The sequence below is a fragment of the Macaca nemestrina genome, chromosome 2, assembly GCF_043159975.1.
Source record: "Macaca nemestrina isolate mMacNem1 chromosome 2, mMacNem.hap1, whole genome shotgun sequence".
NCBI lineage: Eukaryota > Metazoa > Chordata > Mammalia > Primates > Cercopithecidae > Macaca > Macaca nemestrina.
Window position 1 is genome coordinate 201766150 of NC_092126.1, and position 10791 is coordinate 201776940.

Here is a 10791-nt window from a genome sequence, read left to right on the forward strand (position 1 = left end):
CCATGCTAATGACCACACTAATCTATATCCACGGATGAGGCTAAAATGTTCTCTCTCCCTGACTTGAAGACACAGCACTTTTACAGTGATCTAAAGCAGATTATTCACAGCTCGCCATACAGCCCTACAATTCTTTAGAGCTAAATTAAATTAAGCCTATTTCCGATTATTTTACTGGTTATTAAGGAGTAGTGCCTTTTATTTTTAGCACCTTACTCTAATGAGGCGTCTGTCATTAATGAAATCATTAAGCATCAATAATGCTGCCTGCATCTAACCAATGCACAATTGGGTACAGTCTTGGAATGTTAGAGACGTCAGGAGCACGGAGATTTAGAAACCATTCAGTTCAGCATTTCCTCACCTTCTTTTCCAGGTGCAGTATTCCTTGTAAGATGATGTAAAGCAGCCACAGAGGACAATAGCTAATCCTATACACACTCCTAAGACGCATCTTCCGAGGCTGCCCCTCTTTGCCACAGAGCCACCTCCCTGAACGTGGTGATACAGGAGAATCTTCATCATTGGTTCTGGTAGAGGGTGTCAGGTCAGATTCCTTCAGCAGGTCTCGGGTTCTGAGTCCTCCCTTCTTTTCACCCCTCGTACTTCCCATATGCACTGAGTGCCAGGTCTTTTCAAGTATCCTGCTAGGAATAGAGAATTTGACATAAATAAGAAAATCTCTGCCGTCAATAAACTAACAACCAATTAGTTGTAATCATTTATCAATAACACAAGATGAAGGAGAAGAAACGTAATCTTTTCTTCGTTCCTCATACATTTAGTTGGAAAGAATCCTTGCAAGAGATTAACAAGAGAAAAAGAAACAGAAGTGTATTAATACGTATATCTCATATATACACAGATGATGCAAGGGAAATAAGTAATGTTCAAAGAGGTGGTGACAAGACAAAAGAAAAGGACTTTGAGTCTCTAGGGCTAGCAACTGTGGGAAGGTAAAGGAATGGCAGAGAAAAGCAATTAATAAACCTTGTTCATGTAGATTCCTCTGGTACCATGTCAAGGCAGAGAAGGGTTTAAAGTTGATCTTAGTGGTTAACCTTTGTTCTCCTTGGTGGAAGAGAAGGTAGGCTACCTTTGGTGTTTATAAATCTGTGTCCTGCTTTTAGGCAAATAAAGGAGAACAGAGAGCTTCTCAGCATCTAATTCTTTTTCATTGCTTTCGGCTCAACAATCCTTAATATTTTGAAATGGCATATTACAGTCTCCCACAATGGTAAATGCTGCATTAAGAGATATATTCTAAAGGTGGAAAGTAAGAAAGGTCCTATCTTCCAAACATCCCATGGTGCTCCATGCCTCTCCTCTCTTGCCTATTAATTTTCACAGAGAACACTTCTTAATGAAATGGACAAAATTATTTCCACCACATATGCACTTTCTTTGTTCACACGCACCCCCACACACATCCCACACACAGCACAACACACATCACAGTCTCACTAATTGTGCTGTCTGTGAGATTACCATGTATACATTATGATAATAATAAGGACTAGTATAATTTACGTTATTTTTTGACCTCATTATTCATTCTGTCTCTTTTCAAGTAAGTACTGTGATAATCCAAGCCCAACTAAAATAATAGAAATGGTTAAGTCTACCAGATCGTAGGAATGTGTCTTTGCTTTATGTGAAATTGTACAGACATATTCTTACTATCTGACATGCTAGTTTCTAAATCGTATGCCTATAACATGGCTTCTGTTAAAATGTATTTATTTCTGAATTTATTCTTATTTATATATTTGCATATAATTGTGTACCTGTAATTGGATAGGATAGGTTATATTAGGGCTTTCATTTGCAAAAACTAAGTGTTAATTAATAAATAGCTTCAAACAAAATATAAGACCATGTCCTTCGATCACCCAAGTCACTATTTACTATTTCTATTAGGTTGGGGAAACACTTCTGATATTCACCATTATTCACCATTACCTAAGCATTTTTCTTAATTTCACTTTAAGATAATTACCCATTTTATAGTTCTGGGGACCTATGGATGGAAACAAGGATGGAAACCTAAAGTGTAGTGGTAGTATCCAATATTAAGCACTGGTCTCATCATTTCATAGAGAAATTTCAACATCAATTTAATGGATAATGTATGTGTTTCAATGTCGATGAGATGATACAAGTAACATTCGCACATAATTTTCAGTATTAAAACAACCCTATGACAAGATAAACTCTGCGCACAAGTGGTGGAAATCCACAGCTAATCAACAAGCTTCTCTCCCTTGAAGGGTTTGCACGTTATCCCCAAGGAGGCGTTTGACCTGATCTCTACCTAGAAGGAAAAAGTGGCTGCTCTTTCTTCTTCATCGAGTTCTTTCCCAGCTTGCGGCCCTAGGCTCCCCTCGAGGAGTGTGTGTAGCGTCCCCGTTGGAGGTCATCTTTTTTTCATCACCATCTGGAGGTCTTTTCCCAGGCACTTTAGTCTCTTCTCTACCTGATTACAATATCCGACTGATCCTGTTTTGCACTTTCTGCTTCTTAACAGGATCTCTCTTTGGTGTCCCAACACCATAAAGAAGTTAATAATGCATAATGAGCTTGGACATCAATAGTTGGAGCTATAGTGAACTAAAATGACTTCTCTTTCATGGCACCATGAAGGCAGAGTCTGATCATAGCCTCACTGAATTCCCATGTTGTCCAGACAGACACAGGCAGATGTTTTGTGAACAGCAACGGTACGTGAGCATGAGCTACAGCAAATGCACCTCTCTCCTTCATTCTATTCATCTGGAAAAATAATAGCTTTACATCTGTCCTTGAAAAATCAGCAACTAATAGTCTGGAAAAACTGCCTTCGTCTTGTAAAATGCACAATATAATCTTTGCCATTTCCACATAAATCCAAGCTGTCTTTCATTGCCTTTGGTTTTGTGTTTCTTAATAAATTATGATTAGCATACTTAGCCACACTTTTTAAAAATATCTGTTTCCCTTAGGCATATTGAAGAGGTAGGCTTAGGTGTGTCAAAACTTCTAAAATTGTATTCTTTTCTTTCTTTTAGTACATTAATAGGAAAATGATGTCAGCTCTCTGAATTGATGGCTTGGAAAAACAAAACACACACACACAAGCTAGGATTTGTTAAACGATTACAAGAATAAAACTAATTCTTCAAAACAACTTGAGGACACGGACAAAACATTTGATTTGAGGAAAGGACAAGGCGTAGGAGGCAATTTGGGATCAGTATTTGCTCCAATGAGTGTAATTATTGTGTAAATTGTGGCTCTTGACAAAAATCTCTGAGTCCTGTTGAGATGTTGTTAATGCCCCAGGAAGAAACCTGCCTTCGATAGCGTGATTGCTTGCAAAGATGCTGCCGCCTCCTTCCTCCTTTTCCCACAGGAGATGGGCAATTTGCCAGTGTTTCATTTTCAAGTGCCATTGTTCACCTAGAGCCTTAGGAAAAGCTCTTATTTTTTTATTGTTAATCTAAGCCTAAGAGATGATCTTAAAAAAAAAAAAAAAGAAAGAAACTGTAACATTTTATAACAAAGTTATCAGGCATCAACATTAGCCACTAAGGCTCAAATAACTCTGTCATTTACTTTTTAACTTAACAGGTAATTGAATAATTTATGCAGTCTCCACATTAATTTATTGGTTTGTGAAATCTGTTTGTATGAGTAATTCATGGGAAAAATTATAAATCTAGAGTTGTTTCTGCAATACCTTTATAACCTCCTTCCATTAGTTATGTTTCTGACAACAAAGCAACATAGTAATGTTTATTACATGATTTAATCTTTTTAGCATCATATTTTACATTATATACATATATGACACTGAAGAAGAAAGGTCCGATTGTCCTGTATTCTAAGGAAATAAAATACATTTATTCATTAAAGAATTTGAAGAATAGGTTAAAGATGTTAATGATCATCGAATGTGAGCTCATGCTGGGACCTTATGTGAATTAGGTTTGGCAGTCTTGGATTAATTCTTCATGTTTAAAACACACTGCACACTCAAAGGGGAGGGTAATTTCCTGAGTTTTATCATAAAGACTGAAGCATGACCAACATGGATGCCAGCATTTGAAATGGTTGTATGCAAAAATGTAAAGCAGGCAGTCTTTGCTTTTATCACTCCTAACAGCCCTTGCAGATTGCTTCCCCCGTCCTACCGGCATGTGTCATGGCCTGCTCACCTCCCAGCACTTACGGTCTGTCACTTGTCCAAGGCCCCCATCGTGACAGCATCCTTATGCTCACCGCCTTTCACATGTTCCTCATTCTCTGTTCGAAGATTTCCTTCAAACTATAGATTCTTTTAGAGTCCTGTCTAGTCTAGTGAACAAGCACATTGATTTGTGTTTAGGAGTTAATAGCTGGTAGTAGCTATTAATGTGACACCTTCCCAGATATAATTTGCATTTAAACAGCTGCCTTTAACAGAAAGAAGTGGAGAATGTTAAGGATGTCAGGCTCCGAGGCAGGGCCAATGAGAGTTATTTCTGGTCACCAAGCCAGTCTCGGTATCCCTCAGGTGTTTAATCTGTCTATGAGACATTAGGAGGAAAAAAACAAATAAACAAGGCTTTGATTTGATTCACAGCTCTGACAATTACTAGCTGTGTGACCTTGAGCTAGTTTTCCAGTGTCCTCAGCCATTAACATCGGACTAATAGGGTTTTATGAAAACTGAAAGTAGAATAGTCCAAACTCCGAAAAAGTCAAATATTATAAAAATGTTTGTTAGAATTTTTTTGGTTACAAATGACAGAAATTTAATGCAAACCATTTATTCCCGTATCATTTAAATGTGCATTTTTTAGCAAACAAAAGAATGCTGATATCATTTGTGATTGGATCACACTTCAATAACTAGTATTCTCCAGTTAAAGCTTTATATTAGTCCTTTTTCACGCTACTATAAAGAAATGCCTGAGACTGGGTAATTAGGAAAGGGGTTTAATGGACTCAGTTCCACATGGCTTGGGAGGGGGCTTAGGAAACTTAACATCATGGCTGAAGGGTAAGGGGAAGTAGGCACTTTCTTCACAAGGCCCAGGAGAGAGTGAAATGCTGCGAAGGGGGAACTTACAAACAGTTTTAAAACCGTCAGCTCTTATGAGAATTCACTCACTATCACGAGAACAGCAAGGGGGAAACGCCTCCCATGATCCAATCACCTCCGTGACTTGACACTTGGGAATTACAGCCCCTTCCCTCAACAGGTGGGGATTATAATTCGAGACGAGATTTGGGTGGGGACACACAGCCGAACTATATCAAGCATTATCTCATAGGACTTAAAAAATGAGAGGCAGGAGGTGATAGAGAATGTAATTATCTAGGTCTAAAATCGTCAAAGATGAGGGCCAGGCATGGTGGCTTATGCCTGTAATCCCAGCACTTTGGGAGGCTGAGGTAAGTGGATGACCTGAGGTCGGGATTTCCAGACCTGCCTGGCCAACATGGCAAAACCTTGTCTCTACTAAAAACATAAAAATTAGCCAGGCATAGTGCACACACCTGTAGTCCCAGCTACTCAGAAGGCTGAAGCAGGAGAATTGGTTGAACCCGGGAGGCAGAAGTTGTGGTGAGCTGAGATCGTGCCACTGGGCTCCACAGCCTAGGTGACAGAGTGAGACTCCATGTCAAAACAACAATAACAAAAGTAACATACAGTAATCAAAGATGAGGATGGCAACCTCAGTAGGCCAAGGAGAATATACAAAAGATTTAAATCAGAAATGTTATGCCTAAGGTAAGCAGAGAATTATTAACATAAATAATATTATAATTATTTAAAACAATTATAATTAAGTATAATTATAATGAAAAATAATTATAACTTAAAATTCTTATTTTACGTTGATGGGAGTTCACAGAAAAGAAATGAAACTCAAAGAAGTGGCTTGACTCAGTGGCTTATATATTATTCTGATAAAGCAAAGGGAGGGTTTGGGCTTTAAAGGTTGATAAATTGTGGGGAAGTGACTAGAGTCTATACAACAGAACTAATGGAAGATAAAGGTTATTTTAGCAAGGTCTGTTTATGCAAATTCCTGCCAGTATCAACTCTCTGTCTCTGATGATGAGTGCTCTCATCTTCGTCATATAGGGAAGGGACACCTTCACAAAGACTTACACTTTGCTCTTAGGTAGGTAAGGAGAGGGCAGAGAACTCTTCCTCCATCTGTTGCTCGTTGATTGCCTTCAGCTCAAAATAATCTTTATTCCCAAGTTGCATATTTCAAGGTGGCCTATTCTAATCCCCTTTAAAACCAAAGATTTTGGAGTAGTAATTCTCAAACTTTTGGTCACAGGGTTCTTTATACTGTTAACATTTATCGAGAATAAATCCACCTTTTGTTCATGTGGGTTATATTTATCAATATTTGTTGTATTTGAAATTAGAACAAAATGTTTAAATGTTTAGTAATTCATTTAAAATAAAAATAATAAATCTGGTATATGTTAACATACTTTATGACAATAGCTATGTTTTTCCTAACAAAAAATTAATGAGAGGAGATGACTTCTTTTTAACGTTTTGTGCATCTCTTTAATGTTTGGCTTCTTGGAAAAGAACTGGATTCTCACATTTGCTTGTGTGTTACATTTGTTTTGACTTAAAAAATGTGCTTCAATGGAATACTATGCATTGTAACACACCCTTTCGTTTTATCAAACTCTGATTCTATGAGAGCTGTTTTCCCACTTGGTAGGCTGCTGTAGGTGCTGGAAATGTGTAAATTCTGTCTTGTCTCTAAAGGTTTAAGTGTCTTCCCTTAAGCACCACGGAAGAAACAGGTTTGCCTCAATTTGCAATTTATTTTAACATTTCTTTATATAAATTTGAGCTTCTTTGACTTTTCCATTAAATCAGTCTGGTTCTCTTAGCTAATGAGAAGAGCAAAATTATAAATGCATGATCATTTTATATCCAAAGAGGAATCATGATTTTACTTTTTTAAAAGGTATTTTTGCAACAGTGCTAGCTCTTGTTATGGAGGACTGGTAAACTCCACTGTATACTCTTTAGAGAATTAGAGTGAAAAAGAAAAACAATGACAAAGTATTAGTATGAAACTTGTTTTGACTTTGCAGACTTCTGAAAATATTTTGATATTTTCAAATATCAAACCATATTTCAAATGTCAGAACCGTATTTTGAGAAGTATTACTTCATAATTTTGAGAAGAGTTGCCTTACTTAACAAAGCCAATAAATAAAACTGGTTTTGAAGTAAAGTCACAAGAATGGTGTAGGGAACCCAAAATGTATCCTGATAGAAAAGTTCAAAGAAACTGAATAATGCATTTAACATAGAAAAGAGAAAAGAAAATTTAAAACATAATGTTAATACTTAAAAGTTTAAAGGTTTAACATAGAAGACTACGGCTTCTCTTATAAAAAAGTGGAGTATGATTTCCCTCACATTAAATTCAGGGCAAATTTAGCGACTTGCTTCTTCTGAGTTGATGGAGCAGGAAGTGACACGGAGTGACTTCCACAGTGAGGTTATTCAAGGTGACAGAGCTTTCCTGATTGTCTACTGGGACAGTTATTCTGGGAACCCAGGCACCATTTCATGAAAAAACAAGCTTAGTTCAACAAGGAGAGGCCGCCTGTAAATGTCTGGCCTCCAGCCCCAGCTAAGGTCCAATCAACAACCAGCATCAACCACCAGATGTTGTAACTGCCCAATGGGCTCTCCTGGCCCACTGCCCAGAAAAAAACCAATGTATCAAGACAAGGGAATTGCAATAGAGAAAGAGTTTAATTTCATGCAGAGCCAGCTGAACAGGAGACTTGAGTTTTATTACTCAATCAATCTCCCTAACAATTTTGAGACTGGGTTTTTTTAAAGATGATCTGGTAGGTTGGGGGTCAGGGAGTGGAGAGCTCTGATTGATTGGGCTGGATATGAAATCATAAAGAGTTGAAGTGGATTCTTCTTGGTGTTTTCTGTTCCTGGGTGGGATTGCAGAACTGACTGAGTTAGATTACTGGTCTGGGTGGCACCAGCTGGTAAGTCAGAACACAGGGCCTGAAAAATATTTTGATCACCAATTTTAGGTTTTATAATAGTGATTTTATCCCTAGGAGTAATTGGGAGGTTCAGAATCTTGTGGCCTCCAGCTGCATGATTCTTAAACCATAATTTCTAATTGTTGTGCCTAATTGGTTAGTCTTACAAAGGCAATTTGGTCCCCAGGCAAGAAGAGGGCTTGTTTTGAGAAAGGGCTGTTACCATCTTTGTTTCAAAGTTAAACTATAAACTAAGTTCCTCTCAAGTTAGTTTGGCCTACACCCAGGATGAGTAGGGATAGCTTGGGTGCTAGAAGCAAGATGGAATTAGTTAGGTAATATCTCTTCCACTGTCATAATTTTCTCACTGTTATAATTTTTACAAAGGTGGTTTCCATGTCACAGTCAACAAGACTTCAGTTCTCAGTTTTTGATCTGCCCCAGCCCCCACCAAAGCCAAGTAATGCAGAGACAAGCTGTTAACTGTCAAGCGCTGACCAACTTGTAAATCTGCCATCCAAATTTATATTGTTTTTTAACCAGTATGCTTTTGGGTGGTTGTATAGTGAGATATATCCAGAACAAAGAGCAATTACTTCTTAAAGGGTTATCACTGAATTTTTGGTGATAATAGAGTGAAAAATCAATTTTCGTTGATTATAAGAAAGACTTTCATAGTGAAAATCTCTGGAAAGGTACAGCATAGAATGAGAATATTGGTAGAACTGTGCCTAAGGTTATTATGTAAAATTCCCATATTTTTTAGAGAAGCAAACATGGACTGAACAGGGTCAAAAGATTTGTTCCTCCATTCCTTAATGGCCGAGCCAGAATTAAATCAAAAAAGACTGAATCTTAATCAGCTTCATTTTCTTTATTTTAATTGGGAAGTCTTGGGTTTTCTACAACCAGAGTCCTTCAAAGAGTGTGACTTCTTACTTGTCAGGAGTCTAGTGTAAGGAAGTAAAGGCTTGTATAGGGTTGTTGCCTAGATAATGTACAAGGGACAAGGGCCTTTCTGACACCGACATATTATGATTCTATGACTTAAAAAGCAGCTGTTCATAGACCTGTGTGAAATAAAGGTCTTCCCTCTAGCATAGTTCTTACGCTTCTCCCAGATTAGTAATTTATGTTTTTTATACTTTTAAATATTCTAGTATTTCAGTGACTATTTCCCAAAGAGACTAGAGCTGTCTCATGCATTTAAGTACTCACTGATTATCTTATTAATATTTGTTAAGAGCCTACATGTGCTCCATATTATGGCTATTCATTCCATCTCATCTAATCCATATTCCTCCAAATGTACTTTCATCTTATTCCATTTTTGTATTCATTCTATTTTATGCTAAATTTTACATATTTGAGGAAAGTAACAATTATTTGACTATTTTTATTAAATTATAGATTGATTGAAAAAAACTTGAAAAAAGTAGGAGAAAAATATAGCGTAATCGTAGAAAGACATGGGAATTTTCATCACAAGGCTACACTGGTGAGTTGGAAGCAGTTAAACTGCTACTAAGTAGAATGTTTGCTTTTCTTTTCCATCATCATAACTAAAATATGTGAGCTGTTTAAGAAAAAAAAAATCAAAACAAAAGGCAATTTTGTTGCAGAAGGAAGAGCATTCTTATGTTAAATGCTGCTTCTATACAAACTTTTAAGGATGGCAATAAAGGGTGGTAGTTGAGCGGGCAGACCGGTAGCCAAACCGCCTGGGTTCGCACCTCAGTGAGTCCATTTCCTCATTGTGTTACCTGGAGTGAGTAACATAATCTGTGTTCACTTTCTTCATTTGTAGAATGAGAGTGACTATGATATTATTAACTTCCTGTGGTTGTTATAATCGTTCAAGCAGTTAATATTTGAGACAATATTTTGCCACATAGTTGTGGCACAATGTTTTGCCACATAGTTGTGCTATGTAAGCACTTGTTAATTAACATATGGACATGTAAGACTTTAATTAGACTCTTATTTTGTGTGATTCCTCAAAAGCCCAATTTTGTGGATTTACTTGACATTTTCTTCAGAAATTGATGAATAAAAGGCTTTAGAATTGACTTAATATCAGTAACCTGCCCTTTTCTTCTCTCTTAAATCCTCAAAATTTTATAACTGAGATGGTTTACTATCACAATAGAATGACTTAAATGTAATCTATACTGTTCATTTGACTTTAATCTAGTTAAATTGAATATTCACCTCAGGTTTTTTGCTTTTGAGATTTTGTAAAACTTTATTCACTCAAGGGGTGGAGTGAGAATATGCTTCTAAATTTTCATTATATTTATGTGTTACCTTTCACTCATTTTTAATCTGCCTGAATTTATGCGCCCATCAGTGGGATAAAGAAAATGTGATATATTCACACCATGGAATGCTACGCAGCCATAAAAAGAAGGAAATTATGTTCTTGGCAGCAACACAGATGGAGATGGAGGCCAGTATCCTAACCAAATTAACACAGGGACACAAAATCAAATACTGCATATACTCACTTACAAGTGGGAGCTAAACGCTGAGCACACATGGACATACACATGGAAAATAGACAGTGAGAGGGGACACAGGGAGGGAGATGAAAGTCAGAAAGCTACCCACTGGGTAATGTGCTTACTAGCTGGGTGCGATGTTCCCACAGAGCAAACCTGCACATGCAGCTCATGTCTAAAATAAACATGGAAAACAAATGTTTAACGTCTTATAAGGTATGAAGTAGGCATCTAGACTTCTTATTATCCGCATAATAGCCAG